General features: G+C 41.9%; 1 long non-coding RNA gene across 2 annotated transcripts in view; it reads right to left on the bottom strand.

Annotated features, from left to right (window-relative positions):
* Nucleotides 1–13,919, bottom strand: part of LOC139479089 (uncharacterized) — a 128,972-nt gene that overhangs the window by 48,090 nt on the left and 66,963 nt on the right. For both annotated transcript variants that reach the window (XR_011654343.1, XR_011654344.1), the window contains exon 2: nt 11,630–11,689. This is a non-coding gene — a long non-coding RNA (uncharacterized lncRNA). The remainder of the gene's footprint in view (nt 1–11,629; nt 11,690–13,919) is intronic.

Below are 13,919 nucleotides of genomic sequence, written 5' to 3'. Positions count from 1 at the left end.
CAGGGTCACACAAATCATGATTGTTACATTTCTCAGGAAGATTTTATAGAACTTTCTGCTTTTGAAAAAGATGATATAAACAGGGCAAAATATTACCATAGAGTGTAGTGTATACATAATTATTTTATTCACAAATGGAAAAGGATTAAGAACAAGTTATCCAACTATGGACACCTACCACAGATATGATAGGTAATGTAAGGTTATGAAACATAATACCGTATTCGACATAATAAGCTACCAGGGCGCTCTCAAAATTAGAAACAGGGGGCTCAACAGAGTTGAAAGATTGTAAATTCCGTGGTTTGTGCTGACAGCCTGAAATGATATAAAAGAAGAATCTGTGCGTATTATACATGATAGATATATTTTCGAGAATTTAATTGCCCATAATTAAGGGTGCATATTACACATGAGTGTGTATAATACACAAATAAATAAGTCTTGAGTACATTGATCAATCGGAAAGGGATTGTTCACTCGCCAATATATTATTAGCAAATATTTCCGTGGCAGCTTATTAGAACAGGACGCTTATTACATCGAAAAAGGTATTGTGTATTGGTTTGTACAATTTACAGAATATTTTAATTGTTTCTTCATGGAACATCTGTACAATAAATCAGTTGTATCCTGAATCATATTGAAATATATTTTATTTGATAAGAAGTCAAATCTGTATCAGGTCCTGAGGAAATTTTAAGTAATCACAGCAAAGAGAGGATATGACACCTTCTGTATGCACAGTTTGGAGATTTTTTTGGTGCTAGTTGCTAGATGGCTTGAAGTTTGTTATGTAAGTAACATCATAAGACTCAATAGCTCCTATGATATTATCACATCAAATCCAACTATCCCCAACTTGCTGTACAGAACATGTAGGAGCAAGATGTTCATTATGACTATATTATACATATATTTACCTTTGATGTTTGCAATTAATTTTACACCCAAATGTAGCTAGTTTGTACCCCACGAGGTGTTTTGAACAAAAGATTCTTGACTCTTGGTTGATATGATACATGTCATCCTGTGCACACTAACATCCACTAGACAAAAAGACAACTTTGTCATTAAATGTGAGCCTAGCTTGCCTTGTCTGAGTATGACAGCCTACGATACCAGACTATATCAACCGGTAAATAGCCAGTTGTATACAATGGCTGGATCTCCAATTGTCTGTGTGAAGATGCTCAGGACAAAGTTTTAGTACTGATCATGCTGCCATAACCACAAAGTGACGCTGATCCCTTGGGATAGTAAGTCAGGTACTAGAGACAGTCATAATGCGACCATTGGACTCCAAGGACATTAAGTCGATCTTCAGGAGATAAAAAACCCACACAAAGCAATGTTTAGTCCAAGTGTTGGTTGGTGGGAGGCTAATGGCCACCAGTCACACGGTGGGAGGGATCTGGACCCGGCCATCATGTGGAACCTTTCACCCAGGTGGTCCTTCAGTAGCACAGTGCTAAGCCTGCTGGATGGTCAAATGTCCACTAGCACTTTTATACAAGGTCAAAGCCAAAGGTCATTCCCCATTGTCTTCATAAACATTTGGAAACAGACGAACAAATTGAGGATCAAATGTTTGTCAGATAATGCTAAGACAGCAGATGAGTCCGTTAGTGTACTGAAAGGACAATATTGACAAGATTGATGTATCCACGTACTGTGTACATCCTTGGTAGGATCTGCATCAGCTCTTCCAAGCTGTCCTGTGTTGTGCCAAGATCAAAGGGGAGATCAACAGCATCCCCAAACACGCCCCATTAACGGTGCATTTCATCACCCATTGAAAAAACTGAAGAGAGAAATATTCAACTACAGAGAACCACAAAGAGTGGCGATTCAGCTTCAACCATCTCATCAGATGTCCCAGAAGAATAAAATATTTCTGAAACAAAAGTCAAGTGAAATATTTCTTTGGACAAGACTTCCCACAGAATTCTAAATTTCCAAATGAAAACCAAAATGTCCTTAATCTTAAAAATGTATTCATTTTTTTAAGTTGAATATTTTCAGTGCGTCCAGATCAACTGTACAAGCATGGAATGGCGCCTGTGCAGCTTGTAATCTTATCAGGAAATACGCTAAGAGGAATTGAGGGTGTGAAGGTTACTCAACACCAGTGCAATACATGTTCACCCTAGTAATAGCCCAATAACCATGTGATTAGCATTACATAATCATCACAAACACTTAAAACTGATTCACCATCTCAGCAGGCAGATAAGAGATAAATGCGTAAATGCCTGCGAACTGCAAATAATGAACAACATAACAGCAACAAATGTGGATAATGTGCAGCTGCTGCAACATGCACTCACGGACAACTGGGACTGAACCCCTCAGGGGTTGGTACCAAGCGGCGGACATTGTTCACCCCTGACAACAGACAGGATAATTGGTAATGACATTAATTAGTAATGTCAAATTGTATTTAATTACAAAATTTCCTTAAACGAATTGACAGGATTCATTTCCACTCCTTTGAATGCAAGAGTTCAGGAAGTTTTTAATTTTTTTTATGCAATTTGGTTGAAAGGGTGGAATTTGCAAATACATGTATACTGAAATGATTGTTCTTGAGAATCATGAATGCAATATTCATGTATCAGAAATCAATTTACATGTATTTAAAAAACACGAGATACCAGAATAACACATTGTCCTCCTTTCTTCTGCTGGCACCACCGGTAAACAACACCTGTGAAGATCCAGGGTAGAACTGGTGTACAGGACCTGTGAAGATCCAGGGTGGAACCGGTGTACAGGACCCATGAAGATCCAGGGTAGAACCGGTAAACAAGACCTGTGAAGATCCGGGGTAGAACCGGTGTACAGGAACCATGAAGATCCAGGGTAGAACCGGTGTACAGGACCTGTGAAGATCAAGGGTAGAACTGGTGTACAGGACCCATGAAGATCCAGGGTAGAACCGATGTACAGGACCTGTGAAGATCTGGGGTAGAACCGGTGTACAGGACCTGTGAAGATCCAGGGTAGAACCGGTGTACAGGACCTGTGAAGATCCGGGGTGGAACCGGTGTACAGGACCTGTGAAGATCCAGGGTAGAACCGGTGTACAGGAACCATGAAGATCCAGGGTAGAACCGGTGTACAGGACCTGTGAAGATCCAGGGTAGAACCGGTGTACAGGACCTGTGAAGATCCAGGGTAGAACCGGTGTACAGGACCTGTGAAGATCCAGGGTAGAACCGGTGTACAGGAACCATGAAGATCCGGGGTAAAACCTATGTACAGGACCCGGGAAAATCCGGGGTAGAACCGGTGTACAACAACCTATGCTTGCCATAATAGGCGACTATGCTTGTCGTAAGAGGCGACAAACTGGATCGGGTGGTCAGGCTCGCTGACTTGGTTGGTGCATATCATCATATCCCAATGGCCTGGATCGATGTTCATGATATCAATCACTGGATTGTCTGGTCCAGACTCAATTATTTACAGACCGCCGTAATATAGCTGGAATATTACTGAGTGTGGCAATAAACATCAAACAAACAAACAAACAAACAAACAATCCTGTGCACAGGTGCACATAGTTGTTATCAGCAGTCTCAAGGTAAATATGACACAATAACATGCCAATATCCAGTGAGTTTGGCTCAGTGCTGCATACGATTGCCAGGGATAGTCTGTACGGACGTAACTACAAGGCTGTCACTGCAAAGCACAAAATACTTCAGAACATAAATGATCGTACCATGAGATTCAAGTATTTGTGTTGATCATAATTTGTGTGTACCTCCCGAAGCGTTACTCCACAGAATGTGCATTTTAACATGGAACTTTTGTGAAACTGTTGATAACATTCATTCTGAGGAACTTCAGGCTGCATCAGAGAACATCAAACAAGGTATATCAACATCAGAGACCAGCAGTGACACAGGGGGTATCAGAGAATATCACTATGAATATTGATGTGCATAACCATTCTATACAATCCACTGTACACAACAGATGCCTGAGTGTCAATGGACCTGCTCCACTGCCAGGAACATTCCCCCTCCTTCCTCCAGTGTTTGCTGGCAGCAAGCCAATGTCACGGCATCCTACTCCAAGAGTACAGCCCCCGCCCACCCGAAGGACACCCCAATGAGACTATTCCCACCCCCACACACACGCTAATAACTCGACTGTTCTCCCCACTGTCATGAAACACAATTATTTTGGTATACTTGACCTTTCCATGAAGGACAAAGATGAAACTATGACTGAGTCAGGGGAAAGAAGTTAGTTGTCATCTGTTGTTCTACAGATCTCTGGACTCACGGATCCCTGGACTCACAGATCCCTGGACTCACAGATCTCTGGACTCACAGATCTCTGGACTCACAGATCCCAGGACTCACAGATCCCAGGACTCACAGATCTCTGGACTCACAGATCTCTGGACTCACAGATCCCAGGACTCACAGATCCCAGGACTCACAGATCTCAGGACTCACAGATCTCAGGACTCACAGATCTCTGGACTCACAGACCTCTGGACTCACAGATCCCAGGACTCACTGATCTCTGGACCCACGGATTAAAATTATTTTGGTATACTCAACCTTTCCATGGAGGACAAAGATGAAACTATGACTGTGTCACGGGAAAGGAGTTAGTTGTCATCTGTTGTTCCATGGATCTCACGGACACAGATCTCTGGACTCACTGATCTCTGGACTTACAGATTCCTGATGGATATCTGAACTCACAAATCTCTGGACTCACGAATCTCTGGACTCGCGTATCTCTTCTGGACTTGCGGACCTTGGACTCTGCACATGAACAGTGCTGTTGTACTTACAATACAGCGCTGTGGTTCAGCAACTGCACCTAGTTTGAAGAAACAGCAGCACCGCTGACAAAATGTTAAGGTGAAACGTCAACACCACATTATCAGATCACAGGTTTTCCCAGTATCCATTCCCACAACTGTGTGACATGATCTGTGTCACAATGACATGTTGTGGTGACCTGTGACAGAACAGATTGCTGGAACACCAACAAATGTCACCATGTACTGTCATCGTGAGCCAGTAACCTGTGAATCAGTGGCACAGAGCTTCCCAGGGGTAATTGTGCTGTGATAATTCTCCCACAACTGATGGAGTCTATACCACAAACATAAGTATCTGCAGCACGTAGAGTCTATAGCATGTAGTGTGTGTGTGTATGTGTGTGTGCGTGTGTAACTCTGCTCTGCCCCCACATGCTCCAGTGCAACCCCGAGAAGGGACACAAACGCAGACCTTAGGAGATTTTACGATGTTTAATTTGCTCCACTATAAAGACTCCTTGTGAACTAATTAAAACATCCATGAAATCTTTATATGTTACCTGGAGCACAAATGTCACTTGGGACAATGTGAGTGCAGATGTAACATAAATCAATGACTTCATTCAATGACGACCCCTGATCAATGGTTCTAAAACATACTTCATGTTGGTAGGCCGCGGCCCACTGCACACACACTGTTAAGTGATTGGTCGATTTTATAGCCCAGTTCATGAAGTGTGCTTTCTTTGTTGCGTAACATGAAGTCTTGGCACTTGGGTAATAATCGTAATGAGTTTTTCAACTGAGAGTACAAAAGGAACAAGGCCACTGGAGTCCACAGGCAAGGAGGTAGCGTATAAATTTTGTGTGTGATGATTGCGACACTGTTCATTCGATTAATTAATTTGTAATTAAGAGCAGTGTGTTTTCTTTTGTTTTCGGATGGGCTGAACAAACAGAACTTGATGTGACATGGACATACACACACAGACATGCTTTGTCAGCAAATTTTAACAAGTTACGATTGGATGTTTACATGTTTGCACAAAGCTATAAAATCAGGATGAAAATCTGTATTAAGCTTATAACCCTTTACATCAACCACATCACAGACAGTTCATCATGGTATAACCCTTTATATCCACCAGTATATTAGACTGTTCATCAAGGTATAATCCTTTATATCAACCACATCACAGACAGTTCACCATGGTATAACCCTTTATATCCACCAGTATATTAGACTTTTCACCAAGGTATAATCCTTTACATCAACTACATCATAGACAGTTCACCATGGTATAACCCTTTATATCCACCAGTATATTAGACAGTTTACCATAGTATAACCCTTATATCAACAAGTACATAACAGACAGTTCACCATGGTATCACCCTTTATACATACCAGTTTATTAAAGATAAATCACCATGGTATAACCCTTTATATCAACCACATGACAGACAGTTCACCATGGTGTAACCCATATTGGGCTCTTCGATAAAGCGCTACCTCGGTTACTACGCGCGGTATCGCATGGCTCCCAAAATTTATGTACACTTTTAATACTGAGTGTTTTACACAGCCATGATTGTATTGTTGTCGTTGTTCATTTGCACATAACGCTTCTCATTGCATAATTAACCGTTTATCGCTGAATGGAGTTCTAATAATCTGTTTGAAAACATCTGCATCAAGTCCCGGAAATACGATTGTTCTACTAGTTAACTTTTCACACTATACATCCTTTGATCTTAGAAGCGCATGCATGCAATAAAAGAGAACCACAAGCGAAGTTTATTTTCTTAATTAGTGGGAAATCCACTTTGAGGCGACACTGTCAACTCACATGTAGTTGCTGTCACAACACGGCGGTCATTCCTTTTGATTCGGATCAAGTAACCGTATCAAACCAATTAATCTGGCTTGAATGTGTATCTATATTTGCATGAATGTGTATGAATGCGCGTAGTGCTGGTCAAAACTCTCGTTTTCCGTATTTTAAGCAACATGACCAATCAACGCCAATGAATCACTCTGTACTTGTGTAATGAATTGTGATTGGCTCTTCACTCATAGCGTCTGTTACTACCATTATCGTTTGATATTTTCATGTAAGTAGACTGCATTCACATTGAATGTGACAGTTAAGGCTTGTAAATAATAACAAACGGCGAAAACATAATGGATATATATTTTTACACTATGAACGGTAAACAACTTGTATCATTGCACGAGTGAGTGAGTGAGTGAGTGAGTATGGTTTTACGCCGCTTTTAGCAATATTCCAGCAATATCACGACGGGGGACACCAGAAATGGGCTTCACACATTGTACCCATGTTAGGAATCGAACCCGGGTCTTCGGCGTGACGAGGGAACGCTTTTAACCACTGGGCTACCTATCATTGCATGAAGATCGTGAGATTGGCCGAGCGCGCTCCCTCACCTCAGCCTCGGTTAAACGGCTCATCGTCTATAACGCCCACCAATTATTTGGACCCCATTGGTAGCGTTGTAGCGAGGGACCACTGTATCCACCAGTATATTACAGACAGTTCACCATGGTATAACCCTTATATTCACCAGTATATTACAGATAGTTCACCATGGTATAACCCTTATATTCACCAGTATATCACAGACAGTTCACCATGGTATAACCCTTATATTCACCAGTATATTACAGATAGTTCACCATGGTGTAACCCAAATTTCCACCAGTATATTACTGATAGTTCACCATGGCATAACCCTTATAACCACCAGTATATTACAGACAGTTCACCATGGTATAACCCTTTTTATATCCACCAGTATATTACAAATAGATCACCATAGTCTAACCTTTATACCCACCAGTATATTAAAGATAGTTCACCATGGTATAACCTTTATATCCACCACTATATTAAAGACAGTTCACCATGGTATAACCTTATATATTCACCAGTATAATACATATATTTCACCACGGTATCAACGTTTATATCCACAGATGTATCGTGTGCTTGAGTAATGAGGCAATAGTACGCAATAGTCTGATCACCTTGCTCTCTGACGGCCTCCACGTTACTGACACATTTGGCAATGTTCCATTCAATGTGGGTTTCTCAATAACCAAGCTTGCTAAATATGTCTCGTGAAGGTCAGACTGGCCTATTCAGGCAACATTGCATCAGGCTAAAGAACTCGTACAACTATTTACGCAATCTCAACAGCCTTTTATGTAGAGAAAACCTTTTAATAAACAATTTATGTAACTTGCAAACAATCTTAAGTGCTATTGAAAACAAGGCCGTTTTTTCTGTGGGCAGGTCCAGTAATGAGGGAGACAGAGGATGCAAACCCTGATGTGATGCAACACGTCCGAGCAAAATATATGTATCTAGTAGGCAGTAGCAGTCACATACATTGCCGTCTAGGTCCCGATGCAGGCAGGTCAATTGTCTGTCAGGAGAAGTATAAAAACTATACAACTTTAACCAACATCTGAATACTCGGAGAATATACAGCTTTATCCAATGTATGTATTTAACATGGCTGCATCAGTCAGAGGGGGAATTCTGGGACTTCAAGTTTTAAAAAAGTAGGCCATGATTTAAGAGTTAGTTCTATATCTGTCTAACATTGGCTCCCTTTGTCCTTGGTGTAATATGTTTAACAAGTCATCCCTGATGTTACTGAGTACAAGGTGTCTGCCTGCCACTGGGTCAGACATGATATCCTTGCTGCAGTACCAGGGCTGGCTATACCCTTGAAGTGAGAGGGAGTTCTTGATGACAGGGACGTCCAGTGTCGGTCAGCTGGTTCAGGGACACCGCAGACAGAGCAGATGGGCTTGAACTTGGGCCTGGTGTTATCTTATAAGCTTGAGTGGGGACATCGGTACTTAAACGTGGAACCATTAAAATCTTAGTAGCGGATTGTTGTAACCACAATTGTTGTATATAGACTGACAGTGAGTGAGTGAGTGAGTGAGTGAGTGAGTGAGTGAGTGAGTGAGTGATTTGGGTTCGAAATTTCTCTTGGCACATGTGGATTGAATGTGTGTCACCGAATGATGGTGATATGGACAAGGCACAAGGTTGTGTTATGGACATAGGGACAAGGCTGTGTTATGGACATAGGGACAAGGCTGTGTTATGGACATAGGGACAAGGCTGTGTTATGGACATAGGGACAAGGCTGTGTTATGGACATAGGGACAAGGCTGTGTTATGGACATATGGACAAGGCCAAGTTATGGACATAGGGACAAGGCTGTGTTATGGACATAGGGACAAGGCTGTGTTATGGACATAGGGACAAGGCTGTGTTATGGACATAGGGACAAGGCTGTGTTATGGACATAGGGACATGGTCGTGTTATGGACATAGGGACAAGGCCAAGTTATGGACATAGGGCCAAGGCACCAAGGGACATGGCACCAAGGGACATGTCAGTTCTGAGAAAAAGGGCTTGGTATTGAGGCTAATGGAAGTGTGACAGATGATTCAAGCCACTGAATGATAACACAGAGTGGCATCTTAACAGCACAGCAGCCATTATACAGTTACTCCATGTGAGATACATAGGTTATACAACACCTATGTTATGCCAGCTCCTGTGAAAGGTCTCATTCTTGTGTCTATTACAGGCATTAAGCAAGACAGCAGCTGACTGAGGGGGGCCTTTCAAGCTCATCATCAATCAGGCTCTTAATAAGTATGTGGCCAAACAAATAACTTCAGAACATTATTTTTTCCAGAAATCAAAAAACAACTGGGTCACAAGCACTGACTGTTGAACATACGGTACACGGTACACGAGGACTTGGTGTAAGGAATGTGTGCTATTCCTGTTGTTTTGTGTCACAAAAGCTGAAGGTTTTTATGGAGGTTGTTCTACTGACGTATGAGGAATCAAATCTCAAGCAAAACCATGCTCACACAGAAACTGTCTGCTCTGTCTAAATGATGTAAGAGACTACACTATGCATACCAGTTACAGTTTGATGACCTTTTCCTATGGAGCCTGGGTTCTTGCATAGGCCTCATATGGATGAACTGTGTCAGCTTGGGCAAGGATAAAGGAGGGAAAAGGAGGGAGAGGGAGGGAGGGAGGGAGGGAGGGAGGGGGGGAGGTAGATGCAAAAAACATCAGACAACAGATGAGGTATATGGATCACAGCAGATACTTCTATGGTTTCCCTCCAACAATGCCTTATCCCTCATCCTCAAAGAAGGTGACGCATTTGATATCGTGATGTTCTTGCATGAAAAAAACTGTTTGCCTAGTGTTGGAGTAATCTTCCTTTTTTATCATTGAAACTAACAGTAAATGGTAAAAATAGTTATTTGCTACCTATCAATCTTATTGATATTCTGAACTGTTCTGGAACAACACAGTGTACAACACAGTGTACAAACACAGTGTACAAACACAGTGTACAAACACAGTGTACAACAGTGTACAACACAGTGCACAACACAGTGAACAGTGTACAACACAGTGAACAACACCGTGTACAACACAGTGTACAACACAGTGAACAACAGTGTACAACACCGTGTACATCACAGTGTACAACATGTTCACATCCAGGAACAACACAGCGATTTATGGTCTTAACTTGATTTGTCTAACCAGAATAAAGTAACAAAACATAAAGTAATTCAAGGTTAAATGGGGCTTAACGTCATGTCCAAGATTATTTCATTTATAAAACAACATGCATGCATGTGTGTGTGGCTGCTTGTGCTAGTCCAGACTAATGCAATATTATACTGCTAGCCCACTGATACACCATGCCACAGTTTAACATGAATACCCCACCCAGACACAGTATACTGACTCCAAGTAGACCAGTACTTGTTTTAGCCTCTTAATGCCTTTTTGATATGACATGGACAGGAATCGAACTCCGGACTTTCCGCTCTCCGGGCGGATGCTCTTCCACTAGACCACGTTTGCAGTCAAAACAAAGTAAATTTGGAAAAGACAACATATCTATAGCCATTTCAGTAATTCTTTTTCACCTCGCTGACATACAGTACGACGATGACACAGTGGAAACAGGAGATGGGAAAGGTAATTCAGTTTGTTTTACAGTAAACCTAGATTCAGTGAACTGCAAGAAATCACAGCCGGTCTAACAGAGGGCTGCCTCTTGTGGGATCTGAAAGGATAAGAAGTTATGGACTTGGAAACAGGGATCCCTCTGAAATGGGGTTGTTAACCTCGGACAACCCAGTGAGCGGGGCTTCTCCAAGTGCGAAGGGCAGGGATCAATCTGTTTAAAAGGTAGGACCTTAACATAGTCATTTTTGTATGGTGTTTCTCAGAGTGGCACCTTTACGAGGAATTCTTCTTTCGTGCACTCAGTGTGACACAGCAGCTTTTTGTCCCGTGGGTGGCTTTCATGTCAGGATCTGTGTGAGGGATAGGTTGATGTAAAGGGTATTGTGTACCCAGGGACATTCCAAAGAGGAAGTACTTGAACATACAAATCACATTCTGTGTGATGGCAAGCCCCCTTCATGAATCTTTGGATGAAATATGGTACTGATATTAAACCAAACAAGTATTGGAGTGATATAGTGAAGACTTTAGATTCAATAATTGCAGCTTAACTGTGAATAAGACATGATGAAGCTGAACTGACAATAGCAACAGCTGGAGTAGGATGTCGCCCATACTGTCGATGAAAAAACAGCTGGATAAAACCTACGCAGATCAATAAAATCCAAAATAAAACACGTATCGGACAACTTGGGACAATGACTTCTCCCTGTCATATTGTCCACTACTGGATACGGGATTAAAATTCAGTGAGTTATTGCCATACTTACCAGGGACAGCAAGTCATGTGGAAGGAATCTGTTGCCATGGTATTAAAACCTCTTCTTGCTCTGAATGACAAGCAAAAACTTCTATTTAATGTATTGGATATTTGCAGAATATATTGTCAAGTTTCAGTGACTCAAGGATGGAAGCGTGTAATGGTTTAGTCACTGACTTAGGATGTTTTGATTGTTTGTTTGTATGTTTAACGCCACACTAGGCAATATTCCAGCTATATCATCCAGATTTGTAAATAATCAAATCTGGACCAGACAATCAAGTGATTGACATCATAAGCATCGATCCACGCAATTGGGATACGATGACATGCATCAACCAAGTCAGCGAGCCTGACCACCTCGCCTTCAGTGCCTTCAGTGCCTCTTAAGATAAGCATAGTCGCCTTTTACTGCAAGCATGGGTTGCTGAAGACCCATTCTACCCCAGATCTTCATGGGTCGACTTAGGATGTAAGCCAACCACAAGTTTATGTTTAGTTCAACTTGTTGGTTACAATATCAAACTCACATTTATGCCAAAACTAAGAGAATGACAACTTTAGTCTGAAACAGATTTAGTTTATAACTCCACAAGCCATGCACCTTGGTCATCACACAGACCAAGTGACACTTCAGGACAACACCGTGGGCTTTTCGTGGGGGATAAGAAATACCTTGCAGACAAGGGGAGTCCTTCACACCACCTCGTACCACAAGTTTAGAGGAAATTTAATTGCGTTTTTCATCCTGAACATGAATGGTGTTTACACATCTGGCATGAACTATTTAACACGTCATACTCAAAAATTAATCACAAACTTGACATAACAGCCATTATGAAGCTTCAATAACATTGACCATATCTGGAGCTGTATTGCTATATGTTTTAACCTTAGTTGGTCAGTTGCTATTTGTCATGTTCATCAATGAATGGTTTTGTTCGTGGACATCAACAGCCACACAAACAGGGTTACCACTCATTTGACAGAACGCCCTCCTTGAGTGAAGAGTACACAAGAAATGCTTCATGTATTTTACAGCCACTTTACTGCCACAGCTCTCTATCTGACAGTCATCTGCTCTATGATAGACATGCAAATGGTTATTTGATGGCTGTAGATCACTGTGTGTGACGCTGGAGCCATGTAGTAAATGCTGGAGCTGTATAGTAAATGCTGGAGCCATGTAGTAAATGCTGGAGCCATGTAGTAAATGCTGGAGCCATGTAGTAAATGCAGGAGCTGTGTAGTAAATGCTGGAGCCATGTAGTAAATACCGGACCCATGTAGTAAATGCTGGAGCCGTGTAGTAAATGCTGGAGCCCTGTAGTAAATGCTGGAGCTGTGTAGTAAATGCCAGAGCCATGTAGTAAATGCTGGAGCCGTGTAGTAAATGATGGAGCCCTGTAGTAAATGCCGGAGCCATGTAGTAAATGCTGGAGCTGTGTAGTAAATGCTGGAGCCATGTCGTAAATGCTGGAGCCCTGTAGTAAATGCTGGAGCCCTGTAGTAAATGCTGGAGCCATGTCGTAAATGCTGGAGCCCTGTAGTAAATGCTGGAGCTGTGTAGTAAATGCTGGAGCCATGTAGTAAATGCTGGAGCTGTCCAGTAAATGCTGGCTTGTTCATATGGTGGATAATTTGTTGAAAAACTATCCATTGATAATTGGTACTTAAGATAATGACCAGACACAACAAATCATATTCCTTAAAATATCATCTAATGACCCACTGTGCCCCCGCACTGGCCCTGAAACACAGACATGTGACCTGCATTCCCCACAGGACGTCAGAGACCAATGATGGCTTGACAAATGTAGACACTTGTTCAAACATCAATCACCGGTACCTCTAATCCTGACAAATTTACCAACTGTCCGTAACTCAACAGCGGCCATGAATCATCAAAATACAACATAGCATTATTGTCACATCATGCGCAGTGAAGCTACTTTCCTCACAACCACTCCAGGTCACCTGGTAACCTTGGCATGCTACGGATGGCCATACAGTCAAGTCACCATTACAGAGCAGTAACTACACTCTCTAATAGTATTTACAAAAAGAGTGAGTGAGTGAGTGAGTGAGTGAGTGAGTGAGTGAGTGAGTATGGTTTACGCTGCTTTTAGCAATATTCGAGCAATATCACCGCGGGTGACACCGGAAAATGGGCTTCACACATTTGGTGAATCGAACCCAGGTCTTCGTTGTGACGGGCCAACACCACTAGGCTACTCCACCACCGTAGCATGACATTGAGTCATCAGGGAAGTTCATACACCCTATACAGATACCTCTAA

Source organism: Haliotis cracherodii, unplaced genomic scaffold, assembly GCF_022045235.1.
Source record: "Haliotis cracherodii isolate W230 unplaced genomic scaffold, xgHalCrac1.p SCAF_4, whole genome shotgun sequence".
NCBI lineage: Eukaryota > Metazoa > Mollusca > Gastropoda > Lepetellida > Haliotidae > Haliotis > Haliotis cracherodii.
This window is presented reverse-complemented; position numbering and strand designations above follow the sequence as displayed.